The following is a 17,489-nucleotide window of genomic DNA, read 5'->3' as shown; positions in this document are numbered from 1 at the left end:
AAGCACCCGAGAGCGTTTTTTTCGATGCCAACCTAACCAGAGTGACGGGAGCGGCACAATTCAGAAAAAGTGCTCAGCTCGCCGAGAAAATGCGATTTAAGCAATAAAATTAAAAATGCTTATAAAACATAAACCAAACGTTGGAGGTGGTCATTTCTTAATGCGCAGTAATAAACTCGGCACTCTAAAGCACCCGAGAGCGTTTTTTTCGATGCCAACCTAACCAGAGTGACGGGAGCGGCACAATTCAGAAAAAGTGCTCAGCTCGCCGAGAAAATGCGATTTAAGCAATAAAATTAAAAATGCTTATAAAACATAAACCAAACGTTGGAGGTGGTCATTTCTTAATGCGCAGTAATAAACTCGGCACTCTAAAGCACCCGAGAGCGTTTATTTCGATGCCAACCTAACCAGAGTGACGGGAGCGGCACAATTCAGAAAAAGTGCTCAGCTCGCCGAGAAAATGCGATTTAAGCAATAAAATTAAAAATGCTTATAAAACATAAACCAAACGTTGGAGGTGGTCATTTCTTAATGCGCAGTAATAAACTCGGCACTCTAAAGCACCCGAGAGCGTTTTTTTCGATGCCAACCTAACCAGAGTGACGGGAGCGGCACAATTCAGAAAAAGTGCTCAGCTCGCCGAGAAAATGCGATTTAAGCAATAAAACTAAAAATGCTTATTAAACATAAACCAAACGTTGGAGGTGGTCATTTCTTCATGCGCAGTGAATAACTCGGCACTCTAAAGCACCCGAGAGCGTTTTTTTCGATGCCAACCTAACCAGAGTGACGGGAGCGGCACAATTCAGAAAAAGCGCTCAGCTCGCCGAGAAAATGCGATTTAAGCAATAAAATTAAAAATGCTTATTAAACATAAACCAAACATTGGAGGTGGTCATTTCTTCATGCGCAGTGAATAACTCGGCACTCTAAAGCACCCGAGAGCGTTTTTTTCGATGCCAACCTAACCAGAGTGACGGGAGCGGCACAATTCAGAAAAAGCGCTCAGCTCGCCGAGAAAATGCGATTTAAGCAATAAAATTAAAAATGCTTATAAAACATAAACCAAACGTTGGAGGTGGTCATTTCTTCATGCGCAGTGATAAACTCGGCACTCTAAAGCACCCGAGAGCGTTTTTTTCGATGCCAACCTAACCAGAGTGACGGGAGCGGCACAATTCAGAAAAAGCGCTCAGCTCGCCGAGAAAATCCGATTTAAGCAATAAAATTAAAAATGCTTATAAAACATAAACCAAACGTTGGAGGTGGTCATTTCTTAATGCGCAGTAATAAACTCGGCACTCTAAAGCACCCGAGAGCGTTTTTTTTCGATGCCAACCTAACCAGAGTGACGGGAGCGGCACAATTCAGAAAAAGTGCTCAGCTCGCCGAGAAAATGCGATTTAAGCAATAAAATTAAAAATGCTTATAAAACATAAACCAAACGTTGGAGGTGGTCATTTCTCAATGCGCAGTAATAAACTCGGCACTCTAAAGCACCCGAGAGCGTTTTTTTCGATGCCAACCTAACCAGAGTGACGGGAGCGGCACAATTCAGAAAAAGTGCTCAGCTCGCCGAGAAAATGCGATTTAAGCAATAAAATTAAAAATGCTTATAAAACATAAACCAAACGTTGGAGGTGGTCATTTCTTAATGCGCAGTAATAAACTCGGCACTCTAAAGCACCCGAGAGCGTTTTTTTCGATGCCAACCTAACCAGAGTGACGGGAGCGGCACAATTCAGAAAAAGCGCTCAGCTCGCCGAGAAAATGCGATTTAAGCAATAAAATTAAAAATGCTTATAAAACATAAACCAAACGTTGGAGGTGGTCATTTCCTAATGCGCAGTAATAAACTCGGCACTCTAAAGCACCCGAGAGCGTTTTTTTCGATGCCAACCTAACCAGAGTGACGGGAGCGGCACAATTCAGAAAAAGCGCTCAGCTCGCCGAGAAAATGCGATTTAAGCAATAAAATTAAAAATGCTTATAAAACATAAACCAAACGTTGGAGGTGGTCATTTCTTCATGCGCAGTGATAAACTCGGCACTCTAAAGCACCCGAGAGCGTTTTTTTCGATGCCAACCTAACCAGAGTGACGGGAGCGGCACAATTCAGAAAAAGTGCTCAGCTCGCCGAGAAAATGCGATTTAAGCAATAAAATTAAAAATGCTTATAAAACATAAACCAAACGTTGGAGGTGGTCATTTCTTCATGCGCAGTGATAAACTCGGCACTCTAAAGCACCCGGGAGCGTTTTTTTCGATGCCAACCTAACCAGAGTGACGGGAGCGGCACAATTCAGAAAAAGCGCTCAGCTCGCCGAGAAAATGCGATTTAAGCAATAAAATTAAAAATGCTTATAAAACATAAACCAAACGTTGGAGGTGGTCATTTCTTCATGCGCAGTGATAAACTCGGCACTCTAAAGCACCCGAGAGCGTTTTTTTCGATGCCAACCTAACCAGAGTGACGGGAGCGGCACAATTCAGAAAAAGTGCTCAGCTCGCCGAGAAAATGCGATTCAAGCAATAAAATTAAAAATGCTTATTAAACATAAACCAAACGTTGGAGGTGGTCATTTCTTCATGCGCAGTGAATAACTCGGCACTCTAAAGCACCCGAGAGCGTTTTTTTCGATGCCAACCTAACCAGAGTGACGGGAGCGGCACAATTCAGAAAAAGTGCTCAGCTCGCCGAGAAAATGCGATTTAAGCAATAAAATTAAAAATGCTTATAAAACATAAACCAAACGTTGGAGGTGGTCATTTCTTAATGCGCAGTAATAAACTCGGCACTCTAAAGCACCCGAGAGCGTTTTTTTCGATGCCAACCTAACCAGAGTGACGGGAGCGGCACAATTCAGAAAAAGTGCTCAGCTCGCCGAGAAAATGCGATTTAAGCAATAAAATTAAAAATGCTTATAAAACATAAACCAAACGTTGGAGGTGGTCATTTCTTAATGCGCAGTAATAAACTCGGCACTCTAAAGCACCCGAGAGCGTTTATTTCGATGCCAACCTAACCAGAGTGACGGGAGCGGCACAATTCAGAAAAAGTGCTCAGCTCGCCGAGAAAATGCGATTTAAGCAATAAAATTAAAAATGCTTATAAAACATAAACCAAACGTTGGAGGTGGTCATTTCTTAATGCGCAGTAATAAACTCGGCACTCTAAAGCACCCGAGAGCGTTTTTTTCGATGCCAACCTAACCAGAGTGACGGGAGCGGCACAATTCAGAAAAAGTGCTCAGCTCGCCGAGAAAATGCGATTTAAGCAATAAAACTAAAAATGCTTATTAAACATAAACCAAACGTTGGAGGTGGTCATTTCTTCATGCGCAGTGAATAACTCGGCACTCTAAAGCACCCGAGAGCGTTTTTTTCGATGCCAACCTAACCAGAGTGACGGGAGCGGCACAATTCAGAAAAAGCGCTCAGCTCGCCGAGAAAATGCGATTTAAGCAATAAAATTAAAAATGCTTATTAAACATAAACCAAACATTGGAGGTGGTCATTTCTTCATGCGCAGTGAATAACTCGGCACTCTAAAGCACCCGAGAGCGTTTTTTTCGATGCCAACCTAACCAGAGTGACGGGAGCGGCACAATTCAGAAAAAGCGCTCAGCTCGCCGAGAAAATGCGATTTTTGCAATACAATTAAAAATGCTTATAAAACATAAACCAAACGTTGGAGGTGGTCATTTCTTCATGCGCAGTGATAAACTCGGCACTCTAAAGCACCCGAGAGCGTTTTTTTCGATGCCAACCTAACCAGAGTGACGGGAGCGGCACAATTCAGAAAAAGTGCTCAGCTCGCCGAGAAAATGCGATTTAAGCAATAAAATTAATAATGCTTATAAAACATAAACCAAACGTTGGAGGTGGTCATTTCTTCATGCGCAGTGAATAACTCGGCACTCAAAGCACCCGAGAGCGTTTTTTTCGATGCCAACCTAACCAGAGTGACGGGAGCGGCACAATTCAGAAAAAGTGCTCAGCTCGCCGAGAAAATGCGATTTAAGCAATAAAATTAAAAATGCTTATAAAACATAAACCAAACGTTGGAGGTGGTCATTTCTTAATGCGCAGTAATAAACTCGGCACTCTAAAGCACCCGAGAGCGTTTTTTTCGATGCCAACCTAACCAGAGTGACGGGAGCGGCACAATTCAGAAAAAGTGCTCAGCTCGCCGAGAAAATGCGATTTAAGCAATAAAATTAAAAATGCTTATAAAACATAAACCAAACGTTGGAGGTGGTCATTTCTTAATGCGCAGTAATAAACTCGGCACTCTAGAGCACCCGAGAGCGTTTTTTTCGATGCCAACCTAACCAGAGTGACGGGAGCGGCACAATTCAGAAAAAGTGCTCAGCTCGCCGAGAAAATGCGATTTAAGCAATAAAATTAAAAATGCTTATAAAACATAAACCAAACGTTGGAAGTGGTCATTTCTTCATGCGCAGTGATAAACTCGGCACTCTAAAGCACCCGAGAGCGTTTTTTTCGATGCCAACCTAACCAGAGTTACGGGAGCGGCACAATTCAGAAAAAGCGCTCAGCTCGCCGAGAAAATGCGATTTAAGCAATAAAATTAAAAATGCTTATAAAACATAAACCAAACGTTGGAGGTGGTCATTTCTTCATGCGCAGTGATAAACTCGGCACTCTAAAGCACCCGAGAGCGTTTTTTTCGATGCCAACCTAACCAGAGTGACGGGAGCGGCACAATTCAGAAAAAGCGCTCAGCTCGCCGAGAAAATGCGATTTAAGCAATAAAATTAAAAATGCTTATAAAACATAAACCAAACGTTGGAGGTGGTCATTTCTTAATGCGCAGTAATAAACTCGGCACTCTAAAGCACCCGAGAGCGTTTTTTTCGATGCCAACCTAACCAGAGTGACGGGAGCGGCACAATTCAGAAAAAGTGCTCAGCTCGCCGAGAAAATGCGATTTAAGCAATAAAATTAAAAATGCTTATAAAACATAAACCAAACGTTGGAGGTGGTCATTTCTCAATGCGCAGTAATAAACTCGGCACTCTAAAGCACCCGAGAGCGTTTTTTTCGATGCCAACCTAACCAGAGTGACGGGAGCGGCACAATTCAAAAAAAGTGCTCAGCTCGCCGAGAAAATGCGATTTAAGCAATAAAATTAAAAATGCTTATAAAACATAAACCAAACGTTGGAGGTGGTCATTTCTTAATGCGCAGTAATAAACTCGGCACTCTAAAGCACCCGAGAGCGTTTTTTTCGATGCCAACCTAACCAGAGTGACGGGAGCGGCACAATTCAGAAAAAGCGCTCAGCTCGCCGAGAAAATGCGATTTAAGCAATAAAATTAAAAATGCTTATAAAACATAAACCAAACGTTGGAGGTGGTCATTTCCTAATGCGCAGTAATAAACTCGGCACTCTAAAGCACCCGAGAGCGTTTTTTTCGATGCCAACCTAACCAGAGTGACGGGAGCGGCACAATTCAGAAAAAGTGCTCAGCTCGCCGAGAAAATGCGATTTAAGCAATAAAATTAAAAATGCTTATTAAACATAAACCAAACGTTGGAGGTGGTCATTTCTTCATGCGCAGTGAATAACTCGGCACTCTAAAGCACCCGAGAGCGTTTTTTTCGATGCCAACCTAACCAGAGTGACGGGAGCGGCACAATTCAGAAAAAGCGCTCAGCTCGCCGAGAAAATGCGATTTAAGCAATAAAATTAAAAATGCTTATTAAACATAAACCAAACATTGGAGGTGGTCATTTCTTCATGCGCAGTAATAAACTCGGCACTCTAAAGCACCCGAGAGCGTTTTTTTCGATGCCAACCTAACCAGAGTGACGGGAGCGGCACAATTCAGAAAAAGTGCTCAGCTCGCCGAGAAAATGCGATTTAAGCAATAAAATTAAAAATGCTTATAAAACATAAACCAAACGTTGGAGGTGGTCATTTCTTAATGCGCAGTAATAAACTCGGCACTCTAGAGCACCCGAGAGCGTTTTTTTCGATGCCAACCTAACCAGAGTGACGGGAGCGGCACAATTCAGAAAAAGCGCTCAGCTCGCCGAGAAAATGCGATTTAAGCAATAAAATTAAAAATGCTTATAAAACATAAACCAAACGTTGGAGGTGGTCATTTCTTAATGCGCAGTAATAAACTCGGCACTCTAAAGCACCCGAGAGCGTTTTTTTCGATGCCAACCTAACCAGAGTGACGGGAGCGGCACAAATCAGAAAAAGTGCTCAGCTCGCCGAGAAAATGCGATTTAAGCAATAAAATTAAAAATGCTTATAAAACATAAACCAAACGTTGGAGGTGGTCATTTCTTAATGCGCAGTAATAAACTCGGCACTCTAAAGCACCCGAGAGCGTTTTTTTCGATGCCAACCTAACCAGAGTGACGGGAGCGGCACAATTCAGAAAAAGTGCTCAGCTCGCCGAGAAAATGCGATTTAAGCAATAAAATTAAAAATGCTTATTAAACATAAACCAAACGTTGGAGGTGGTCATTTCTTCATGCGCAGTGAATAACTCGGCACTCTAAAGCACCCGATAGCGTTTTTTTCGATGCCAACCTAACCAGAGTGACGGGAGCGGCACAATTCAGAAAAAGCGCTCAGCTCGCCGAGAAAATGCGATTTAAGCAATAAAATTAAAAATGCTTATTAAACATAAACCAAACATTGGAGGTGGTCATTTCTTCATGCGCAGTAATAAACTCGGCACTCTAAAGCACCCGAGAGCGTTTTTTTCGATGCCAACCTAACCAGAGTGACGGGAGCGGCACAATTCAGAAAAAGTGCTCAGCTCGCCGAGAAAATGCGATTTAAGCAATAAAATTAAAAATGCTTATAAAACATAAACCAAACGTTGGAGGTGGTCATTTCTTAATGCGCAGTAATAAACTCGGCACTCTAGAGCACCCGAGAGCGTTTTTTTCGATGCCAACCTAACCAGAGTGACGGGAGCGGCACAATTCAGAAAAAGCGCTCAGCTCGCCGAGAAAATGCGATTTAAGCAATAAAATTAAAAATGCTTATAAAACATAAACCAAACGTTGGAGGTGGTCATTTCTTAATGCGCAGTAATAAACTCGGCACTCTAAAGCACCCGAGAGCGTTTTTTTCGATGCCAACCTAACCAGAGTGACGGGAGCGGCACAATTCAGAAAAAGTGCTCAGCTCGCCGAGAAAATGCGATTTAAGCAATAAAATTAAAAATGCTTATAAAACATAAACCAAACGTTGGAGGTGGTCATTTCTTAATGCGCAGTAATAAACTCGGCACTCTAAAGCACCCGAGAGCGTTTTTTTCGATGCCAACCTAACCAGAGTGACGGGAGCGGCACAATTCAGAAAAAGCGCTCAGCTCGCCGAGAAAATGCGATTTAAGCAATAAAATTAAAAATGCTTATAAAACATAAACCAAACGTTGGAGGTGGTCATTTCTTCATGCGCAGTGATAAACTCGGCACTCTAAAGCACCCGAGAGCGTTTTTTTCGATGCCAACCTAACCAGAGTGACGGGAGCGGCACAATTCAGAAAAAGTGCTCAGCTCGCCGAGAAAATGCGATTTAAGCAATAAAATTAAAAATGCTTATAAAACATAAACCAAACGTTGGAGGTGGTCATTTCTTCATGCGCAGTGATAAACTCGGCACTCTAAAGCACCCGAGAGCGTTTTTTTCGATGCCAACCTAACCAGAGTGACGGGAGCGGCACAATTCAGAAAAAGCGCTCAGCTCGCCGAGAAAATGCGATTTAAGCAATAAAATTAAAAATGCTTATAAAACATAAACCAAACGTTGGAGGTGGTCATTTCTTCATGCGCAGTGATAAACTCGGCACTCTAAAGCACCCGAGAGCGTTTTTTTCGATGCCAACCTAACCAGAGTGACGGGAGCGGCACAATTCAGAAAAAGCGCTCAGCTCGCCGAGAAAATGCGATTTAAGCAATAAAATTAAAAATGCTTATAAAACATAAACCAAACGTTGGAGGTGGTCATTTCTTCATGCGCAGTGATAAACTCGGCACTCTAAAGCACCCGAGAGCGTTTTTTTCGATGCCAACCTAACCAGAGTGACGGGAGCGGCACAATTCAGAAAAAGTGCTCAGCTCGCCGAGAAAATGCGATTCAAGCAATAAAATTAAAAATGCTTATTAAACATAAACCAAACGTTGGAGGTGGTCATTTCTTCATGCGCAGTGAATAACTCGGCACTCTAAAGCACCCGAGAGCGTTTTTTTCGATGCCAACCTAACCAGAGTGACGGGAGCGGCACAATTCAGAAAAAGTGCTCAGCTCGCCGAGAAAATGCGATTTAAGCAATAAAATTAAAAATGCTTATAAAACATAAACCAAACGTTGGAGGTGGTCATTTCTTAATGCGCAGTAATAAACTCGGCACTCTAAAGCACCCGAGAGCGTTTTTTTCGATGCCAACCTAACCAGAGTGACGGGAGCGGCACAATTCAGAAAAAGTGCTCAGCTCGCCGAGAAAATGCGATTTAAGCAATAAAATTAAAAATGCTTATAAAACATAAACCAAACGTTGGAGGTGGTCATTTCTTAATGCGCAGTAATAAACTCGGCACTCTAAAGCACCCGAGAGCGTTTTTTTCGATGCCAACCTAACCAGAGTGACGGGAGCGGCACAATTCAGAAAAAGTGCTCAGCTCGCCGAGAAAATGCGATTTAAGCAATAAAATTAAAAATGCTTATTAAACATAAACCAAACGTTGGAGGTGGTCATTTCTTCATGCGCAGTGAATAACTCGGCACTCTAAAGCACCCGAGAGCGTTTTTTTCGATGCCAACCTAACCAGAGTGACGGGAGCGGCACAATTCAGAAAAAGCGCTCAGCTCGCCTAGAAAATGCGATTTAAGCAATAAAATTAAAAATGCTTATTAAACATAAACCAAACATTGGAGGTGGTCATTTCTTCATGCGCAGTGAATAACTCGGCACTCTAAAGCACCCGAGAGCGTTTTTTTCGATGCCAACCTAACCAGAGTGACGGGAGCGGCACAATTCAGAAAAAGCGCTCAGCTCGCCGAGAAAATGCGATTTAAGCAATAAAATTAAAAATGCTTATAAAACATAAACCAAACGTTGGAGGTGGTCATTTCTTCATGCGCAGTGATTAACTCGGCACTCTAAAGCACCCGAGAGCGTTTTTTTCGATGCCAACCTAACCAGAGTGACGGGAGCGGCACAATTCAGAAAAAGTGCTCAGCTCGCCGAGAAAATGCGATTTAAGCAATAAAATTAAAAATGCTTATAAAACATAAACCAAACGTTGGAGGTGGTCATTTCTTCATGCGCAGTGATTAACTCGGCACTCTAAAGCACCCGAGAGCGTTTTTTTCGATGCCAACCTAACCAGAGTGACGGGAGCGGCACAATTCAGAAAAAGTGCTCAGCTCGCCGAGAAAATGCGATTTAAGCAATAAAATTAAAAATGCTTATAAAACATAAACCAAACGTTGGAGGTGGTCATTTCTTAATGCGCAGTAATAAACTCGGCACTCTAAAGCACCCGAGAGCGTTTTTTTCGATGCCAACCTAACCAGAGTGACGGGAGCGGCACAATTCAGAAAAAGTGCTCAGCTCGCCGAGAAAATGCGATTTAAGCAATAAAATTAAAAATGCTTATAAAACATAAACCAAACGTTGGAGGTGGTCATTTCTTAATGCGCAGTAATAAACTCGGCACTCTAGAGCACCCGAGAGCGTTTTTTTCGATGCCAACCTAACCAGAGTGACGGGAGCGGCACAATTCAGAAAAAGTGCTCAGCTCGCCGAGAAAATGCGATTTAAGCAATAAAATTAAAAATGCTTATAAAACATAAACCAAACGTTGGAAGTTGTCATTTCTTCATGCGCAGTGATAAACTCGGCACTCTAAAGCACCCGAGAGCGTTTTTTTCGATGCCAACCTAACCAGAGTGACGGGAGCGGCACAATTCAGAAAAAGTGCTCAGCTCGCCGAGAAAATGCGATTTAAGCAATAAAATTAAAAATGCTTATAAAACATAAACCAAACGTTGGAGGTGGTCATTTCTTAATGCGCAGTAATAAACTCGGCACTCTAAAGCACCCGTGAGCGTTTTTTTCGATGCCAACCTAACCAGAGTGACGGGAGCGGCACAATTCAGAAAAAGTGCTCAGCTCGCCGAGAAAATGCGATTTAAGCAATAAAATTAAAAATGCTTATAAAACATAAACCAAACGTTGGAGGTGGTCATTTCTTCATGCGCAGTGATAAAGTCGGCACTCTAAAGCACCCGAGAGCGTTTTTTTCGATGCCAACCTAACCAGAGTGACGGGAGCGGCACAATTCAGAAAAAGTGCTCAGCTCGCCGAGAAAATGCGATTTAAGCAATAAAATTAAAAATGCTTATTAAATATAAACCAAACGTTGGAGGTGGTCATTTCTTCATGCGCAGTGATAAACTCGGCACTCTAAAGCACCCGAGAGCGTTTTTTTCGATGCCAACCTAACCAGAGTGACGGGAGCGGCACAATTCAGAAAAAGTGCTCAGCTCGCCGAGAAAATGCGATTTAAGCAATAAAATTAAAAATGCTTATAAAACATAAACCAAACGTTGGAGGTGGTCATTTCTTAATGCGCAGTAATAAACTCGGCACTCTAAAGCACCCGAGAGCGTTTTTTTCGATGCCAACCTAACCAGAGTGACGGGAGCGGCACAATTCAGAAAAAGTGCTCAGCTCGCCGAGAAAATGCGATTTAAGCAATGAAATTAAAAATGCTTATTAAACATAAACCAAACGTTGGAGGTGGTCATTTCTTCATGCGCAGTGAATAACTCGGCACTCTAAAGCACCCGAGAGCGTTTTTTTCGATGCCAACCTAACCAGAGTGACGGGAGCGGCACAATTCAGAAAAAGCGCTCAGCTCGCCGAGAAAATGCGATTTAAGCAATAAAATTAAAAATGCTTATAAAACATAAACCAAACGTTGGAGGTGGTCATTTCTTAATGCGCAGTAATAAACTCGGCACTCTAAAGCACCCGAGAGCGTTTTTTTCGATGCCAACCTAACCAGAGTGACGGGAGCGGCACAATTCAGAAAAAGTGCTCAGCTCGCCGAGAAAATGCGATTTAAGCAATAAAATTAAAAATGCTTATTAAACATAAACCAAACGTTGGAGGTGGTCATTTCTTCATGCGCAGTGAATAACTCGGCACTCTAAAGCACCCGAGAGCGTTTTTTTCGATGCCAACCTAACCAGAGTGACGGGAGCGGCACAATTCAGAAAAAGCGCTCAGCTCGCCGAGAAAATGCGATTTAAGCAATAAAATTAAAAATGCTTATAAAACATAAACCAAACGTTGGAGGTGGTCATTTCTTAATGCGCAGTAATAAACTCGGCACTCTAAAGCACCCGAGAGCGTTTTTTTCGATGCCAACCTAACCAGAGTGACGGGAGCGGCACAATTCAGAAAAAGTGCTCAGCTCGCCGAGAAAATGCGATTTAAGCAATAAAATTAAAAATGCTTATAAAACATAAACCAAACGTTGGAGGTGGTCATTTCTTAATGCGCAGTAATAAACTCGGCACTCTAAAGCACCCGAGAGCGTTTTTTTCGATGCCAACCTAACCAGAGTGACGGGAGCGGCACAATTCAGAAAAAGTGCTCAGCTCGCCGAGAAAATGCGATTAAAGCAATAAAATTAAAAATTCTTATAAAACATAAACCAAACGTTGGAGGTGGTCATTTCTTAATGCGCAGTAATAAACTCGGCACTCTAAAGCACCCGAGAGCGTTTTTTTCGATGCCAACCTAACCAGAGTGACGGGAGCGGCACAATTCAGAAAAAGTGCTCAGCTCGCCGAGAAAATGCGATTTAAGCAATAAAATTAAAAATGCTTATAAAACATAAACCAAACGTTGGAGGTGGTCATTTCTTAATGCGCAGTAATAAACTCGGCACTCTAAAGCACCCGAGAGCGTTTTTTTCGATGCCAACCTAACCAGAGTGACGGGAGCGGCACAATTCAGAAAAAGCGCTCAGCTCGCCGAGAAAATGCGATTTAAGCAATAAAATTAAAAATGCTTATAAAACATAAACCAAACGTTGGAGGTGGTCATTTCTTCGTGCGCAGTGAATAACTCGGCACTCTAAAGCACCCGAGAGCGTTTTTTTCGATGCCAACCTAACCAGAGTGACGGGAGCGGCACAATTCAGAAAAAGTGCTCAGCTCGCCGAGAAAATGCGATTTAAGCAATAAAATTAAAAATGCTTATAAAACATAAACCAAACGTTGGAGGTGGTCATTTCTTAATGCGCAGTAATAAACTCGGCACTCTAAAGCACCCGAGAGCGTTTTTTTCGATGCCAACCTAACCAGAGTGACGGGAGCGGCACAATTCAGAAAAAGCGCTCAGCTCGCCGAGAAAATGCGATTTAAGCAATAAAATTAAAAATGCTTATAAAACATAAACCAAACGTTGGAGGTGGTCATTTCTTAATGCGCAGTAATAAACTCAGCACTCTAAAGCACCCGAGAGCGTTTTTTTCGATGCCAACCTAACCAGAGTGACGGGAGCGGCACAATTCAGAAAAAGCGCTCAGCTCGCCGAGAAAATGCGATTTAAGCAATAAAATTAAAAATGCTTATAAAACATAAACCAAACGTTGGAGGTGGTCATTTCTTCATGCGCAGTGAATAACTCGGCACTCTAAAGCACCCGAGAGCGTTTTTTTCGATGCCAAGTGACGGGAGCGGCACAATTCAGAAAAAGTGCTCAGCTCGCCGAGAAAATGCGATTTAAGCAATAAAATTAAAAATGCTTATTAAACATAAACCAAACGTTGGAGGTGGTCATTTCTTCATGCGCAGTGAATAACTCGGCACTCTAAAGCACCCGATAGCGTTTTTTTCGATGCCAACCTAACCAGAGTGACGGGAGCGGCACAATTCAGAAAAAGTGCTCAGCTCGCCGAGAAAATGCGATTTAAGCAATAAAATTAAAAATGCTTATAAAACATAAACCAAACGTTGGAGGTGGTCATTTCTTAATGCGCAGTAATAAACTCGGCACTCTAAAGCACCCGAGAGCGTTTTTTTCGATGCCAACCTAACCAGAGTGACGGGAGCGGCACAATTCAGAAAAAGTGCTCAGCTCGCCGAGAAAATGCAATTTAAGCAATAAAATTAAAAATGCTTATAAAACATAAACCAAACGTTGGAGGTGGTCATTTCTTAATGCGCAGTAATAAACTCGGCACTCTAAAGCACCCGAGAGCGTTTTTTTCGATGCCAACCTAACCAGAGTGACGGGAGCGGCACAATTCAGAAAAAGCGCTCAGCTCGCCGAGAAAATGCGATTTAAGCAATAAAATTAAAAATGCTTATAAAACATAAACCAAACGTTGGAGGTGGTCATTTCTTCATGCGCAGTGATAAACTCGGCACTCTAAAGCACCCGAGAGCGTTTTTTTCGATGCCAACCTAACCAGAGTGACGGGAGCGGCACAATTCAGAAAAAGTGCTCAGCTCGCCGAGAAAATGCGATTTAAGCAATAAAATTAAAAATGCTTATAAAACATAAACCAAACGTTGGAGGTGGTCATTTCTTCATGCGCAGTGATAAACTCGGCACTCTAAAGCACCCGAGAGCGTTTTTTTCGATGCCAACCTAACCAGAGTGACGGGAGCGGCACAATTCAGAAAAAGTGCTCAGCTCACCGAGAAAATGCGATTCAAGCAATAAAATTAAAAATGCTTATTAAACATAAACCAAACGTTGGAGGTGGTCATTTCTTCATGCGCAGTGAATAACTCGGCACTCTAAAGCACCCGAGAGCGTTTTTTTCGATGCCAACCTAACCAGAGTGACGGGAGCGGCACAATTCAGAAAAAGTGCTCAGCTCGCCGAGAAAATGCGATTTAAGCAATAAAATTAAAAATGCTTATAAAACATAAACCAAACGTTGGAGGTGGTCATTTCTTAATGCGCAGTAATAAACTCGGCACTCTAAAGCACCCGAGAGCGTTTTTTTCGATGCCAACCTAACCAGAGTGACGGGAGTGGCACAATTCAGAAAAAGTGCTCAGCTCGCCGAGAAAATGCGATTTAAGCAATAAAATTAAAAATGCTTATTAAACATAAACCAAACATTGGAGGTGGTCATTTCTTCATGCGCAGTGAATAACTCGGCACTCTAAAGCACCCGAGAGCGTTTTTTTCGATGCCAACCTAACCAGAGTGACGGGAGCGGCACAATTCAGAAAAAGCGCTCAGCTCGCCGAGAAAATGCGATTTAAGCAATAAAATTAAAAATGCTTATAAAACATAAACCAAACGTTGGAGGTGGTCATTTCTTCATGCGCAGTGATAAACTCGGCACTCTAAAGCACCCGAGAGCGTTTTTTTCGATGCCAACCTAACCAGAGTGACGGGAGCGGCACAATTCAGAAAAAGTGCTCAGCTCGCCGAGAAAATGCGATTTAAGCAATAAAATTAAAAATGCTTATAAAACATAAACCAAACGTTGGAGGTGGTCATTTCTTCATGCGCAGTGATTAACTCGGCACTCTAAAGCACCCGAGAGCGTTTTTTTCGATGCCAACCTAACCAGAGTGACGGGAGCGGCACAATTCAGAAAAAGTGCTCAGCTCGCCGAGAAAATGCGATTTAAGCAATAAAATTAAAAATGCTTATAAAACATAAACCAAACGTTGGAGGTGGTCATTTCTTAATGCGCAGTAATAAACTCGGCACTCTAAAGCACCCGAGAGCGTTTTTTTCGATGCCAACCTAACCAGAGTGACGGGAAGCGGCACAATTCAGAAAAAGTGCTCAGCTCGCCGAGAAAATGCGATTTAAGCAATAAAATTAAAAATGCTTATAAAACATAAACGAAACGTTGGAGGTGGTCATTTCTTAATGCGCAGTAATAAACTCGGCACTCTAGAGCACCCGAGAGCGTTTTTTTCGATGCCAACCTAACCAGAGTGACGGGAGCGGCACAATTCAGAAAAAGTGCTCAGCTCGCCGAGAAAATGCGATTTAAGCAATAAAATTAAAAATGCTTATAAAACATAAACCAAACGTTGGAAGTGGTCATTTCTTCATGCGCAGTGATAAACTCGGCACTCTAAAGCACCCGAGAGCGTTTTTTTCGATGCCAACCTAACCAGAGTTACGGGAGCGGCACAATTCAGAAAAAGCGCTCAGCTCGCCGAGAAAATGCGATTTAAGCAATAAAATTAAAAATGCTTATAAAACATAAACCAAACGTTGGAGGTGGTCATTTCTTCATGCGCAGTGATAAACTCGGCACTCTAAAGCACCCGAGAGCGTTTTTTTCGATGCCAACCTAACCAGAGTGACGGGAGCGGCACAATTCAGAAAAAGCGCTCAGCTCGCCGAGAAAATGCGATTTAAGCAATAAAATTAAAAATGCTTATAAAACATAAACCAAACGTTGGAGGTGGTCATTTCTTCATGCGCAGTGATAAACTCGGCACTCTAAAGCACCCGAGAGCGTTTTTTTCGATGCCAACCTAACCAGAGTGACGGGAGCGGCACAATTCAGAAAAAGTGCTCAGCTCGCCGAGAAAATGCGATTTAAGCAATAAAATTAAAAATGCTTATAAAACATAAACCAAACGTTGGAGGTGGTCATTTCTCCATGCGCAGTGAATAACTCGGCACTCTAAAGCACCCGAGAGCGTTTTTTTCGATGCCAACCTAACCAGAGTGACGGGAGCGGCACAATTCAGAAAAAGTGCTCAGCTCGCCGAGAAAATGCGATTTAAGCAATAAAATTAAAAATGCTTATAAAACATAAACCAAACGTTGGAGGTGGTCATTTCTTAATGCGCAGTAATAAACTCGGCACTCTAAAGCACCCGTGAGCGTTTTTTTCGATGCCAACCTAACCAGAGTGACGGGAGCGGCACAATTCAGAAAAAGTGCTCAGCTCGCCGAGAAAATGCGATTTAAGCAATAAAATTAAAAATGCTTATAAAACATAAACCAAACGTTGGAGGTGGTCATTTCTTAATGCGCAGTAATAAACTCGGCACTCTAAAGGACCCGAGAGCGTTTTTTTCGATGCCAACCTAACCAGAGTGACGGGAGCGGCACAATTCAGAAAAAGTGCTCAGCTCGCCGAGAAAATGCGATTCAAGCAATAAAATTAAAAATGCTTATAAAACATAAACCAAACGTTGGAGGTGGTCATTACTTAATGCGCAGTAATAAACTCGGCACTCTAAAGCACCCGAGAGCGTTTTTTTCGATGCCAACCTAACCAGAGTGACGGGAGCGGCACAATTCAGAAAAAGTGCTCAGCTCGCCGAGAAAATGCGATTTAAGCAATAAAATTAAAAATGCTTATAAAACATAAACCAAACGTTGGAGGTGGTCATTTCTTAATGCGCAGTAATAAACTCGGCACTCTAAAGCACCCGAGAGCGTTTTTTTCGATGCCAACCTAACCAGAGTTACGGGAGCGGCGCAATTCAGAAAAAGCGCTCAGCTCGCCGAGAAAATGCGATTTAAGCAATAAAATTAAAAATGCTTATAAAACATAAACCAAACGTTGGAGGTGGTCATTTCTTCATGCGCAGTGAATAACTCGGCACTCTAAAGCACCCGAGAGCGTTTTTTTCGATGCCAACCTAACCAGAGTGACGGGAGCGGCACAATTCAGAAAAAGTGCTCAGCTCGCCGAGAAAATGCGATTTAAGCAATAAAATTAAAAATGCTTATAAAACATAAACCAAACGTTGGAGGTGGTCATTTCTTAATGCGCAGTAATAAACTCGGCACTCTAAAGCACCCGTGAGCGTTTTTTTCGATGCCAACCTAACCAGAGTGACGGGAGCGGCACAATTCAGAAAAAGTGCTCAGCTCGCCGAGAAAATGCGATTTAAGCAATAAAATTAAAAATGCTTATAAAACATAAACCAAACGTTGGAGGTGGTCATTTCTTCATGCGCAGTGATAAAGTCGGCACTCTAAAGCACCCGAGAGCGTTTTTTTCGATGCCAACCTAACCAGAGTGACGGTTGCGGCACAATTCAGAAAAAGTGCTCAGCTCGCCGAGAAAATGCGATTTAAGCAATAAAATTAAAAATGCTTATTAAACATAAACCAAACGTTGGAGGTGGTCATTTCTTCATGCGCAGTGATAAACTCGGCACTCTAAAGCACCCGAGAGCGTTTTTTTCGATGCCAACCTAACCAGAGTGACGGGAGCGGCACAATTCAGAAAAAGTGCTCAGCTCGCCGAGAAAATGCGATTTAAGCAATAAAATTAAAAATGCTTATAAAACATAAACCAAACGTTGGAGGTGGTCATTTCTTAATGCGCAGTAATAAACTCGGCACTCTAAAGCACCCGAGAGCGTTTTTTTCGATGCCAACCTAACCAGAGTGACGGGAGCGGCACAATTCAGAAAAAGCGCTCAGCTCGCCGAGAAAATGCGATTTAAGCAATAA

This window comes from Syngnathus typhle, unplaced genomic scaffold (genome assembly GCF_033458585.1).
Source record: "Syngnathus typhle isolate RoL2023-S1 ecotype Sweden unplaced genomic scaffold, RoL_Styp_1.0 HiC_scaffold_25, whole genome shotgun sequence".
Taxonomy (NCBI): Eukaryota; Metazoa; Chordata; class Actinopteri; order Syngnathiformes; family Syngnathidae; genus Syngnathus; species Syngnathus typhle.
This window is presented reverse-complemented; position numbering follows the sequence as displayed.